Source organism: Hippopotamus amphibius, chromosome 3 (assembly GCF_030028045.1).
Source record: "Hippopotamus amphibius kiboko isolate mHipAmp2 chromosome 3, mHipAmp2.hap2, whole genome shotgun sequence".
NCBI classification, from domain to species: domain Eukaryota; kingdom Metazoa; phylum Chordata; class Mammalia; order Artiodactyla; family Hippopotamidae; genus Hippopotamus; species Hippopotamus amphibius.
Window position 1 is genome coordinate 149,488,014 of NC_080188.1, and position 12,977 is coordinate 149,500,990.

Here is a 12,977-nt window from a genome sequence, read left to right on the forward strand (position 1 = left end):
TGAAATCCTGACCAGATAAATGGCCCATCCAGTAGGAAGTGCTATGTTGCTCACTATGCAAGACGGAAGAACAAATAAGGAACACTTTTCTCAAACGCAAATCAAAACTACAATGAGGCATCACCTCACACTGGTCAGAATGGCCATCATCAAAAACTCTACAAATAATAAATGCTGGAGAGGGTGTGGAGAAAAAGGAACCCTCCTACACTGTTGGTAGGAAGATAAATTGGTACAATCACTATGGAGAACTGTATGGAGGTTCCTTAAAAAACTAAAAATAGAACTACCACAGGATCCTGCAATCCTACTCCTGGGTATGTATCTAGAGAAAATCATAACTTGAAAAGATACATGCACCCCAATGTTCACTGCAGCACTATTTACAATAGCCAAGACACAGAGGCAACCTAAATGTCCATCAACAGAGGAATGGATAAAGAAAATCTGGTATATGTAAATGATGGAATATTACTCAGCTATAAAAAAGAATAAAATAATGCCATTTACAGCAACATGGATGGACCTGGAGATTATCATACTAAGTGAAATAAGCCAGACAAAGACAAATATCATGTGATATCACTTATCTGCGGGATCTAAAGAAAATAAATGATACAAATGAACTTGTATACAAAATAGAAATAGATCCACAGACATGGAAAACAAACTTATGGCTACCAAAGGGAAACGGGGAGGGAGGGATAAATTAGGAGTGTGGGATTAACATAAATACACTACTATATATAAAAAAGATAACCAACAAGGACCTACTGTATAGCACTGTATACTCAATATTTTGTAATAATCTATAACTTATAAGGGAAAATGGAAAAAAAAATGTATAAATGAATCACTTTGCTGTATACCTGAAACTAACACAACATTGTAAATCAACTATACTTCGATTAAAAAAAAAAAAAGAACACCTCTCAAGCAGCTCACCACCCAGTGGGGAACACAAGTCTATGTAACCAGGAAGACAGTGCAGGTTACAGAAAGAGCATGGGTTTTAGAAATCTAATTTATTCACTAATTAAACATCTGACAAAGATTCTGTCCTTGACCGATCTTTAGCCAGGTTCCTCTAAGCCCTCTTTTCAACCAGGCTGTGACCTTGGGCTTCACTGTCTGCCCTTGTCAGGCCTGCACTGCCCAGGTTTAGCAAGAATACTGTCAGTTTAGAGAGAATCCCCTACCCTTGATAACTGATCAACCTAAATATCTGATCAAAATTCCTTATCCTTCATCTGCCCCTGCCATCCACCCCCCCACCCCCCCCACCCCCCCCACCCCCCCCCCCCCCCCCCGCCCCACCGCCACCTGATGTCTGATCATCTTGGCCTGCCTTCAGGAAGAATCCTGTTAGATCTGTTTAGCCAGAATCCTCCCTTATCGCTGATGTTTCTTCTTAGTAATTTTCTATATACTGATTCCACACTCCCAGCCCTGCCCCCCATCCTGCTCCTTGGCTATGAACCCTCACACTCTTCCTTGTTGTATTTGAAATTGAGCCAAGTTCTATCCTAAGCTCTCTCTCCCCCTTTTACAATCGTGCCTCAATAAAATCTGTTTTTACCCCCTTAGCTCCTGGAAGGCTCTGCTTTCTTTGATACCTCTGTAAGACTTACTTTGCTCCCTTGGAGAACAAGATTATTATTATCAATAATAAAAATGAGATTAAAATATTACTTTCACTGAGGCCATATTGGTCATTCAGAAAACACTACTTATTTTCTTACTTAAAATATATGTTCTAACACCCCCAAACGGGCACAATAACATAGATGATGGTGCACTGGGACTGCAGGGCAAGATGAAATACATTTAGAGTGGATACACTGCCTTCCACAGCTCCAAAAAAACCATTTGTGAAACAAGCTTCTCTGCCCAGATGACTATGTGTGAGCCTGTGAACAGGAAACTATGCATTTTAGCCCTGTTACAATTAGTTCCCAGATGCTCTGCTTGGCCTCTGTGTCTTAGACTCATTGTTTCAAAGGGAAGACAATACTAATGATCCATCTTGCACTGTATATACAAAAAAAAGTATCTATTTCATGTTTTAAAGGTCACTGAATATATAACAGCTAGATAGTTGAAGCAAAATACCATATTCATCAGTGAAATAGGAAAGTTTAGCAGCATTCATCTGTTCTCATTTTAAATTTACCACAGTATGTAAATTAGAGGATTTAAAAAAGCATCAGGCAAAAATCTGAGCTAGGTGCGAATGAAAAGCACAATCAGAAGCAAATTTGTGACTGCTTGAAGTGTAAGAGTTTGCCAAATGGGCTGGTACTTAGATTTTACTACTAATCTGACTTCATGTAAAGCCGATAGAAAGATCCCAATTATTGTTAAATACCCAGAGTAGAAATTTGCTGCTAAACTGCTGTATCGTATTGGTCTCAGGCTGGTTTTTGTAAGCATCTTATTTTAGGTACTAAAATTATCACAGGAATACCACACACAAAGCTGAACTTTAAATACACAGTCCCAGTCATATATATAGTCTGAAGAAAATAAATCAAATACAATTTGGATTAGAGACTGAATTACCTGATTTTTAAAATATTGTGCAGTAGTTGAGAGAATCTACTTAGCCAGGAATAGCAGTTATTGTACCAACTTAACATTACAAAATACGATTGATGGCAAAATGAGATAACCTGATCATTCTTAACAGGATTTTCTTACATCCAAAACATTCAAACTATATCAGAAAAGTACAGAGGCGGGTTTGTGATTCACACTCTTGCAGATCTCAGTGGGCCAATATGTTACATTGAGACATCAGCCACTATTTAAACAGCACCCTGTCTGGTTTCCACGGAACAAATTACCTTCAAAAACAAAATGAACTAGATTAAGTGAAGCCAAGGGAAGGTCAAACTCAAGAATGCTGCACAATCTCAAACCTAAGAGTCAGGAGACCTGCTGACTTGGGCTGAGGCCTCGAGCCAACCAAGAGTGAAATTTAGAGTCAGAAACAGCTTAAGTAACTACCAAGTCCAGCCTGAGAGGCAAGGAGAAAGATGCCCCCTCCAGTGCCAAATGCAACCCTGCTTCAAGACCAATTTTGTGACAAGACAGCATAAACCTCAGTCTGAATTCCCAGTCTCGGAATGCTTTTGATTACTTCCTGCTTCCTCAAGTAACATCATATTTAATCAGTTCTGAACAGTGGGGATAATACATGTCTCTTCTACCTCATAATGCCTAATCATTCAAGATGTTGCACTTTTTGAGTGCCTACTATATTCTAAGCACTGTTCTAGGCAGTGGGAAATTGGTAATGAACAAGACAGACAAGTCCTTGCCTCGTGACACTTACATTCCAAACAAGGAAAACAAACAGGGTAAGAATAGAGAACAGTGAGTCAGGAGTTCTTCATTGCTTTTGCGATTTTGATTAAAGACCAAATCTAGAACCTTGCTTACTTACAATGGAGGCACCCCAAAACTAACTGGATCTGCTTTTCAGAAAAGAAATGAATACACATTAAATTTTGCATACATTTTCTGGAGATTCACAGCCCATCTACGGAGTTCAGTTTAAGAAAGGAGAAATGGCCTATGACAGTGATGAACAGCAGAAGAGGAAAGGCCTGAGAACTCAGAAGAAAACATGATAAAAGCAAAGTAATGGTATAAGTGCAGGGCAAGAGCAATCAATAAGGCAAAATGGGAAGACAGACAGAGGGATCTAACTCTCTTTGGTTGGAAGGGTTTAGTCAGGAAAAGTTTCCTAAAAGAGGCAAAACGTGAAGTAAGCTTTTTTTTTCTTAACTGTTTACATTTTCTTCTACAAAAGTAACACATGCTCAGTGCAGAAAACTTAGAAATTACTGGAATATGTGAAGGAAGAAAATACACCAATAATCCCACTGCCTAGAGACAGTTAATTTATTATATCCTCTTGTGTATTGTGTGTGTGTGTGTGTGTGTGTGTGTGTGTGTGTACAAGGTTGCAACGTTCAATTTACTTTTTACTCAAGATGCAGGCTAGTTTGAATGTATGTGCATTTGAGGCAAGAGCTGGGGCAGAGTTGGATGATGGTGCAAAAGGAATTTACCGTCCTCAGAACATGAGAAAGTGAAGAATTCGAAAGTTACAGGGAGAGGAGGAAGCAGGAGGAAGGAAAAAGTACCAGAGTAGATACACAGCCTAGAAAGGACTTTGAAGGAGAGAACTAAGAATCAGTGGAGATTGTTACATTGTTTCTAAGAGATATGTGATGTAAGTGTTCTCCAATTTTTTAATTACAATATCCTTAGTAAAGTCCATGCTGATCAGCAGTGCTTTTCTGCGAATGAAGTCTTTGGGGAACTCTAGGAGGTGCTGAGGTCCACATATAAGTTGACATAGGGCAAAATTTAATTCCACATGTGTGAGATACAAAATGTGTGAAGAAGACATGATATTTTGGGTACAAAGCTATACATTTTATTTTCTGCAAAAATTAGAAACATATAGTATAATATATACTACTTGTATCCTATTTGCCCTTGGAGATATATTTTGAACATGCGCAATGTCAATAGACACTTTTCTTCCAATAAGTGATTTTATTGGCATTTTAGAATTCCATTGTAGGGAATTTACATACTGTTTATGTAACTAATCTCCTGATGTTGGATATTTCAATGATTTGATTTACTATTTTGACTTTATTTTTAATGTTCTTCTCTTAGAAATAATACTATCGCTTGGAATCATAATTAATAGGACTGGCCAAAGAGAAGTATCATCATACTTATTGGACTGTATTTTATTATCTCTTTAGATTTCTGTCCTGTGAGGACTCTCGTGCCTAGCACCAAGGGCAGTATATGGTAAGCGTACTGCAGGGAGGAGAGACTGGCATGGCTGGGAGGCGAAGGAAGGCCAAACACTGGTGATGCCAGGAGTTTGTAAGTCAGCCACAGTCTCTCTTCTCATATAATTCTTGACTCACATTTCTTGGGATTTAAAATATTTATTGCAAGAACTATAAATCTAGTGTGAATGGTCATAGAAATAAGGGAGATGTAAATTTGAAAATAAAAATGTAGACTTGCTTTAGGGAACATTTAAGCCAAACGAAGACATGACCAACAAATGTCATTTTAAAATCATTTGCTTTTAAGCCATTCTGAAGATTCATTCCCAGAGACATCAAAAATGTCACTGGGATTTAGACCAAAGAAGTAGGTACCAGTGGGAAAAAAATTACTTGATTCCTCCCTTTTCCTCATTTCTCATATCCTATCAACTGCTGGCCAGTTTTACCTCCTAAATATTTCTCTAATCTATCTCCTCTTCTTCATCTCTATCTCAGGCTTTAATTATTTCCTATCTAGTTTCCCTGCTTACTTCCCCCAAATCTATCTTTTATACTGCCACCAGAGTGAGTTATTTGAAATGCCCTGTGTAAAATTCTTCATCAGCTCTTCAGTATCTATAGGATAAAAAGCCAGATCCCCGGCATGGATCTCCAATGCATTCCTGCTTTCTGCCTCCCCCCCAGCCCCCTCCAACAATGATCTGTTTGTAGTCTTACACCACATGACATCAATTCTCTTTCCAGAGCTCTCCTCCAGGTTTCCTCTCTTCCTGGCACGTAGCCTTGCACATCCTTTACAGTTAAGTTTTGGCCTCCCTACCTCCAAAAAGTTCCCCATCATCTCTCAGGCTGGATTTGCGCCTCTCTCCAGTGATCCTATGCTGCTACATGCCTATTTCTATTAAAGTCTTTACCACATGGGGCTCGTGGAGCTGGAGTGAGGGATTTACACCTCCTTCTCCAGAGAACAAGAGGTCAGTGATTACTTCATTTATCTTCTATATCTCCATGGCCTACAGTTCCTATCATGTAATAGGTACTCAATCACATTTGTTTGTGTTTGTTTTGTTTGCTTTTGTTTTGGATGGACCAAACCATTCTGTAGCTTTAAAAGGTTGAAAATAGCTAATAAAGCCAGGTGAGTTCAAATCTTAATGGATTGGTGGAAGGAAATGAGAACACATATGGAATCAGCATACATCAATCCTACCATTCGCTAACAGCTTTTAAGTGAAAAAAAAAATCAGTTCCTAGATAATTATGCATGAATTCAACATGGTTTTATACACTGGGACTTCAGAGACTGATAACTCGTAGTTCACACTGAAGACTTCACAAGCTAATGAGAGAGAAGGATATAAAATACCATGAATACAGTGCTCTGAGTGCTAGAAAATAGAAACATTTACTACAGAAATAAGAGGGAGTGACTAACTGCCTAGAATTAAGGAATGCTGGCCTCTAGGGAGAGTTCAAACTTTCTGTTAGTCCCGCCCTTACCCACCCTCCAAATCCTTCCCTGAAGGCAGTTCTCATATGAGATATCTGGAGATCAGGCCCAAATATATTTTTCAGCTTTTCCTTAGGGTCATTTAGCCTCCATATTGAAGAGGTGGAGATCTAAGACGCCAAGATGGAAATATGGATCTGAGCGAAAGGAGGCTGTCTGGGCAGCCTCATTTACAGTCATTTAGGCCTCCCCGTTCTAGGCAAAAAGCCAAAAGGAGTCCAGGACTCTATGACCCAGCCAGACCTAGCAGGAGCTAACCCTGCAGGTGAGCACACTGGCATAATTCAAAATAAGAAATGTGAAATGCAACACTAACACTATATTCTCAGGGCCATGTGGAAAACTGGAGCACTTCCAGATATAGGTCACAAAAATGATTATTTAAATGTGGGACAGATACAGAAGTTAAGTATACTTGATTTGAGCCAGAAATGATCATTTCTTTTCAAGGATCAGCTTCCAAGGACTCTTCTGCCTGGCCATGTAAAAGAAGAAAAATGTTTCCCAGACTCAGTTCTACATTATATCCTTCATCTGTGATACAGAAATCACTAGCATTATGTGAAATGTCAAATTTAGCTGATTATTAAAAAAAAAAAACCTCTCACAAAAGTTGCATCTTAACAATCATTCTGTAATCTACCATTGTGGAAACCAAAAGCTTGGAAAATACATAACTCATTCCAATTTACTGTCATAAAATTTATAACGTCAAAGTCATTTATGTAACTGCTAGCAACCTTAACAAGCAGTTCCATTAAACGTGACCTACAAACCTTGTAAAATAAGGATCAACTAATAACACAACGAGTAGTTAAATGGCCTAAATAGAGTGAGGAAGCCATTCCAGTTTTAATGAGATCAAAACATATTTAATAATTGTAATTAATATTTACTGAGTGCTCACTGGTTGTACATCATTACACAATAAAAATTTAGATTTATATTACTTAATGATAATAATTAGATGAACATATACTGAACAGTTTTTCCAAATGTGGGGATGCAGATAAGAGGTAAATTATTTTTAAATTGTATAGACACATCAAACTCTGCTTTTATCTCTATTTTTTCCCTTATACAGTTTTGGGAGACTGAAAAAGATGAGTTAGAAGACAAAAATGACTGCAAATTCATTTAGTAAGTGACTTCTAAGTGCCTGGCCCTTGGCTGTGTACTAGAGAAACAATGATAACTAGGATATGGTTCCTGTTCTTAAGGAACACCTTCTAATGAGGCTGACGTTCAAAGAAAAATTATGATGTTCTGTGCACTTGATCAAAGTGCTGTTTGAACAAAGTGTTGAGTAATGCAGAGAGTGGGGTTAAGGAAGGCTTCACTGAAGAGATGACAGCTGACCTGAATCTTGAGAAAGAAGAGGTCTCTAGGTAGAGAAGGGAAAGGTATTTCAGGCTTTGGGAAGCACAGGCAAGAGCATCTGAACTGGGAATTCTCAAAGACAAGGGCTAAGTCTTATGTATCTTTTTAATCCCTAAGCTTACCACAAGTCCCTGTTGGCACTCAGTAAATAATCTGTATATGTACAAACAGCGAATGAACAAATTAATAATTGGATGAACACAAAATCTTTCTATATATAACATTCAGAAATGATTCCTGATCCCCAAGAAGGAAAAATATAACAAAAAAATGAGAAAAAAAAGGACTCTCCCTTTGAGAGTCCCGATGAACTGAGAAAAAAATAGATATTACTCTCCTCACTCATCATAGCCAGATAAGTGGTAACAGAGTTAATCAAGACTTTCAGGAACTATTCCTCCCCAAATCCAGTACTTGACATAGTCTCCGTAACCTGGAATAATCGCACCTCAACTTTCGCCTGTAGGTAACAGACTCCCGCTGTTTGGCAGTGCAGCTGTACACAACAGCCATGAGCAGCTCTTCTACCTATGGGTTAGAAAGCATGGACTTGGTATTCATGCCACACATTAGAGTATAAAAGGAAAAAGTGAAAAACCATGTTTGCAATAGGAGGAGAAAGGGACGAGAAAGATGATTGAAGAGCCATGAAAAAACTAGGCAGGTCCTCCATGAAGTGCCATGGTAGGTCATTTCCACCCTTAGAATAATGATAGGTCTCCAAAAACAGCCCTGTAGAGCAGTTGATAGCTCTTCATGCCACATCCTGATACCCTCATCTGTGAAGTTTTCAATTTTCACAAGTATTTTAATTTATATTATTATTTTAAGCCAACTTAAACTTTTAAAATGATTAATAATTTCTCAGACTTATCAAGACTTTTAATATACTAATGTGCATTTTGACTTTCCAGAGAGATAGTCTTTGCAATATGTCCCAAACCAAAACATCCTGCATTCCTTTTTTCAAAGACCATTTGGTAGGACTGATTGTCCATAGAATACATATTGAAAAATGCTGCCCCACCCCTTTGGGCCACAACAAATGTAGCAAGGGGGTGAAGAGGCAATTATACAGTACATTTGTGTATCTGTTTGTGAAGTGGCTGTGTGCTACAACCATCACCTTGATAAATACCATGACCTAATTAAGAAAGGAAAATGGAATGGATGCTCCAACCAAAAACATGATAAAAGAAGTGGAGGGATTATATCCATAACCCAATTTAGAGAGAGGATAGTTGTTAATTACTTGTTGATTTGTTCATTCATTATTTAGGAATGAGACAATGACTTCATAGTACCCTTTAAAAACCAGACATGGGTTCTTTTTTTTTTCTTTTTTGTTTTGTTTTTAATTAATTAATTAATTAATTTTATTGGCTGTGTTGGGTCTTCATTGCTGCACACGAGCTTTCTCTAGTTGCGGTGAGCGGGGGCTACTCTTCACTGTGGTGTGTGGGTTCCTCATTGTGGCGGCTTCTCTTGTTGCAGAGCACAGGCTCTAGGCGAGTGGGCTTCAGTAGTTGTGGCTCACGGGTTCTAGAGCTCAGGCTCAATAGTTGTGGCGCACAAGCTTAGACGCTCCGCGGCATGCGGTATCTTCCAGGGGCAGGGATCAAACCCTGTCCCCTGTATTGGCAGGCGGATTCTTAACCACTAAGCCACCTAGGAAGTCCCAGACATGGATTCCTAATCCAAGAATTTTTCGAAACCCATTTTGAAATCACTTGTATTTTCAGCTATGCAAGCTCCTTGGAGAGCCATTCTTCCAGGACTTTATGCAAGGAGTAGATCAGCTCCCTAAAGAAAATGGGGCTGCATCCCCAAGAATCCCCATCTGAGTAGCAGGTCACTTGAAAATCTGTACATGAAGGGTGATTCTTTAGGCTGAACACTGGCCACTGCTTTTACTGCCAAGCAGCTCTGGAAAGTTTGTTTGGTATAAGAATGCTCCATTGGTCCATCTTCTGGGTGGCGTGAGGCTGACCTAAGACCCAGGGGAAGAGAGAGCAAAAAGGGAACAAAGAAAGCTCACTTTCTTCTGCCTCTAGGTTGGTTGCCTCCTCTCTGGTACAAAGGAGAAAACTGCACATGGAGAATGCAATGCAGATACTGTGTTGTATACCTTCACTTGACTGACTCTAGAAGCTCCTTCCAAAGTATAGCAGAAACTCTCTGAATGGAAGGCCACTTACCCTGACCACCTAATGAACCAACACTCTCCCTTCCTCTCTATTAAATGCATTGAATGATGTCCAGCGCACACTCAATACTCATGGCCACTGGCTGCTACTCTACAGTACAACTGGACTTCTGCTCTCGCAAGTTGTGTTACACTTCCCAAAGTCAGTTGCGTTTCTTCCCAAGTTTGTTTATGCTGCTAACAGAAGCATAATTTAATGTTTAATGAAATAAGAAATTTGATTATTAAAAAAGAGTTTGCTGATTCTATGAAAACAAAGTAGAATGATTTAGAAAGAATCAACAAAAAAAAAGGTTAGAAAAAGAAGTCCATCAAATTATGTGTGCATGAAATGAATGTAAAAGATGTGGTGGGAGAGCAAGAGGGTCATTAAAGTAGTGAATTCTGCATGGAGGTTGCTTCCCAAGTGTCTTTATTTCCTCAGTTGTTTTAGGGAAATCAAAATTGGGTGCATCAAAAGAGGCCATTTTGGTATGGTTTATCCAAGAAAGATGACACGGCATGCCAAATCAGGTAATCCATACACGAAGAAAATGTCTTGGCCTAAATATACTATCACTTGCTATGATTTCCTGAACTTTCAATTTACCATCCAACTTCTGGTCTCAAGTGTACTGGATGAGCCAGTTTCTGCTAATCATTTATCTGTGCTTAATATTTTCCTTTTGATTATTAGTACTAACCCACCTCCCTACTTCTGGGAACATATAAATTATTGAGGGAGTACAGCAGAAAACATTAACGGAGAAGTCAGAAAACACATAGATTCTAGTCATCACCTGAACTGCAGTTTGAGAAGTCACCTTATCTCTTTGGGCCACTTTCCTCATCTATAAAGTATCTATGTTGCATATAGGGATGGAGGATGAGAGGTAGGTGATAAGAGAAGGAGTTGGACTAGATAATCTTTCAGGTTTCTCCTGATTCTTTAAAAGGCCATTCTATGCAATTCAGCTTATACAAGACAGGCCGAGTTCTTTAAAACATCTGTTAATCTTTATTTGGAATATAAAATATAAACATTCAGAAAAATATATAAATTCATTGTTAATGTCAAGAGTAAGAAAGTAAATTTACTTGAGAAAAGTAACATTATTCAGAAAATTTTTTTTAATTTTAATTACAAAAAAGAAAATACAAAGTTTTGAATATATATGTATATACATATATAATGATTAAAATCAGATCTAAGTTGCCAACATAAAATTGATAATTGACATTCTTATAATTTGAGAATGGGAAAAAAGTCTCTAAGATATTACACTTCAAAGATCTACACTCTAATCATTAGAGAAATGCAAGTCAAAGCCACAATGAGGTATCACCTCACACCAGTCAGAATGGCCATCATCAAAAAATTTAGAAACAATAAATGTTGGAGAGGGTGTGGAGAAAAGGGAACTCTCTTGCACTGTTGGTGGGAATGTAAGTTGATACAGGCACTATGGAAAACAGTTTGGAGGTTCCTTAAAAAACTAAAAATAGAACTACCATATGATCCAGTAATCCCCCTCCTGGCCATATACCCAGAGAAAACCATAATCCAAAAAGAAACATGTATCGTAATGTTCATTGCAGCACTATTTACAATAACCAGGACATGGAAGCAACCTAAATGCACATCAACAGATGAGTAGATAAAGAAGATGTGGCATATATATACAATGGAATATTACTCAGCCATAAAAAGGAATGAAATGCAGCTATATGTAATGAGGTGGATAGACCTAGAGTCTGTCATACAGAGTGAAGTAAGCCAGAAAGAGAAAAAGAAATATTGTATGCTAACTCATATGTACGGAATCTAAACAGAAAAAAAAATGGTACTGATGAAGCCAGTAACAGGTCAAGAATAAGGATGCAGATGCAGAGAATGGACTGGAGGACACAGGGATGGGGGGGCGGGGGGCAAAGGGGAAGCTGGAATGAAGTGAGAGAGTAGCATAGACATATATATACTACCAACTGTAAAATACATAGCTAGTGGGAAGTTGCTGTATAACAAAGGGAGATCAACTTAATGATGGGTGATGCCTTGGAGGGCCAGGACGGGGAGGGTGGGGGGGAGTCGCGGGAGGGAGGGGATATGGGGATATGTGTATAAATACAGCTGATTCACTTTGGTGTACCTGAAAAACTGGTACAAGAGTGTAAAGCAATTATATTCCAATAAAGAGCTTAAAAAAAAAAAGATCTACATTCTCTAAAATAAAAAGCTTTTGGAAGAAACTATCCTTATTAATTTATATTTCCAAAGTGGATTACAAAACTATAGTTCTGGGAATAGCATGTAATATAAACTTGTTTAAATGATTCCCAGTATTAATTTTAATTTTATAAATACAAAACTACAATTACTGATTGGAACAAATAAACTACTGAAAGAAACAAATGCTGCTTTCTTTAAACTCATTAGTTCTGCAACAAAACGGAAATGAAAAATTAAGCTCAAGACTCAATTTAGATCACAACTGAATTTCTTTAACATTAGTGAGTCTTGTCAAAAACTTGTTTCTAGATAAAAAAAAAATTGTTAGAGAGTACTGTCTAACATATTGCCTTGGTAATTCTTTCACAGAATGATGCCTGAATCACTTTTTGTGCCACAAAAATAATACAAATTAGATTCATATACAAAGATAAGAGATTTAAATCTAAGTATACATCATCTTCTAAAATAACCATTTGCTGTTTGTGAGTGGGAAAAGAAACTGTAATACTCAGTTTATATGCTCCCTTGAAGTCTATATCAATTTCAAATTTTCTTTTATGGTTCAGCTATTCTAAGAGTCTAAAATATTTTATTACAAATTAATGTGTTATCCACACAAATGGCAAATACTGAAAATAGGAATATAAATACAAAATAATAAAAATAGTAAGTCTACTAATACTGAAGAGGAAGGAAGACAGGAGGAGGAGGAGAGCATGTGAAAGGGAGAGAGATTTTAAACATCCGGTTTCTATTCTGGACCGTTTATAGAAACAGACAGACACAGCAAGCAGAAGCCAAATATATTTTCGGGCTCTGACAGTATTTGTTTTCTATCTT

The 12,977-nt window shown here is 37.9% G+C and overlaps 1 protein-coding gene across 12 annotated transcripts in view; it reads right to left on the reverse strand.

Moving 5' to 3' along the window:
* The window catches only part of SDCCAG8 (SHH signaling and ciliogenesis regulator SDCCAG8), a 250,152-nt gene that overhangs the window by 41,246 nt on the left and 195,929 nt on the right, over positions 1 to 12,977 (reverse strand). Inside the window, exon 18 of one of the 12 annotated variants that reach the window (XR_009052719.1) lies at positions 8,202 to 8,247. The exons of the other annotated variants lie outside the window; for them this stretch is intronic. The gene's annotated coding sequence lies outside the window, so the exon portion shown is untranslated. Of the gene's footprint in view, positions 1 to 8,201; positions 8,248 to 12,977 lie in introns of those variants that run through there. 12 annotated transcript variants of the gene reach the window in all.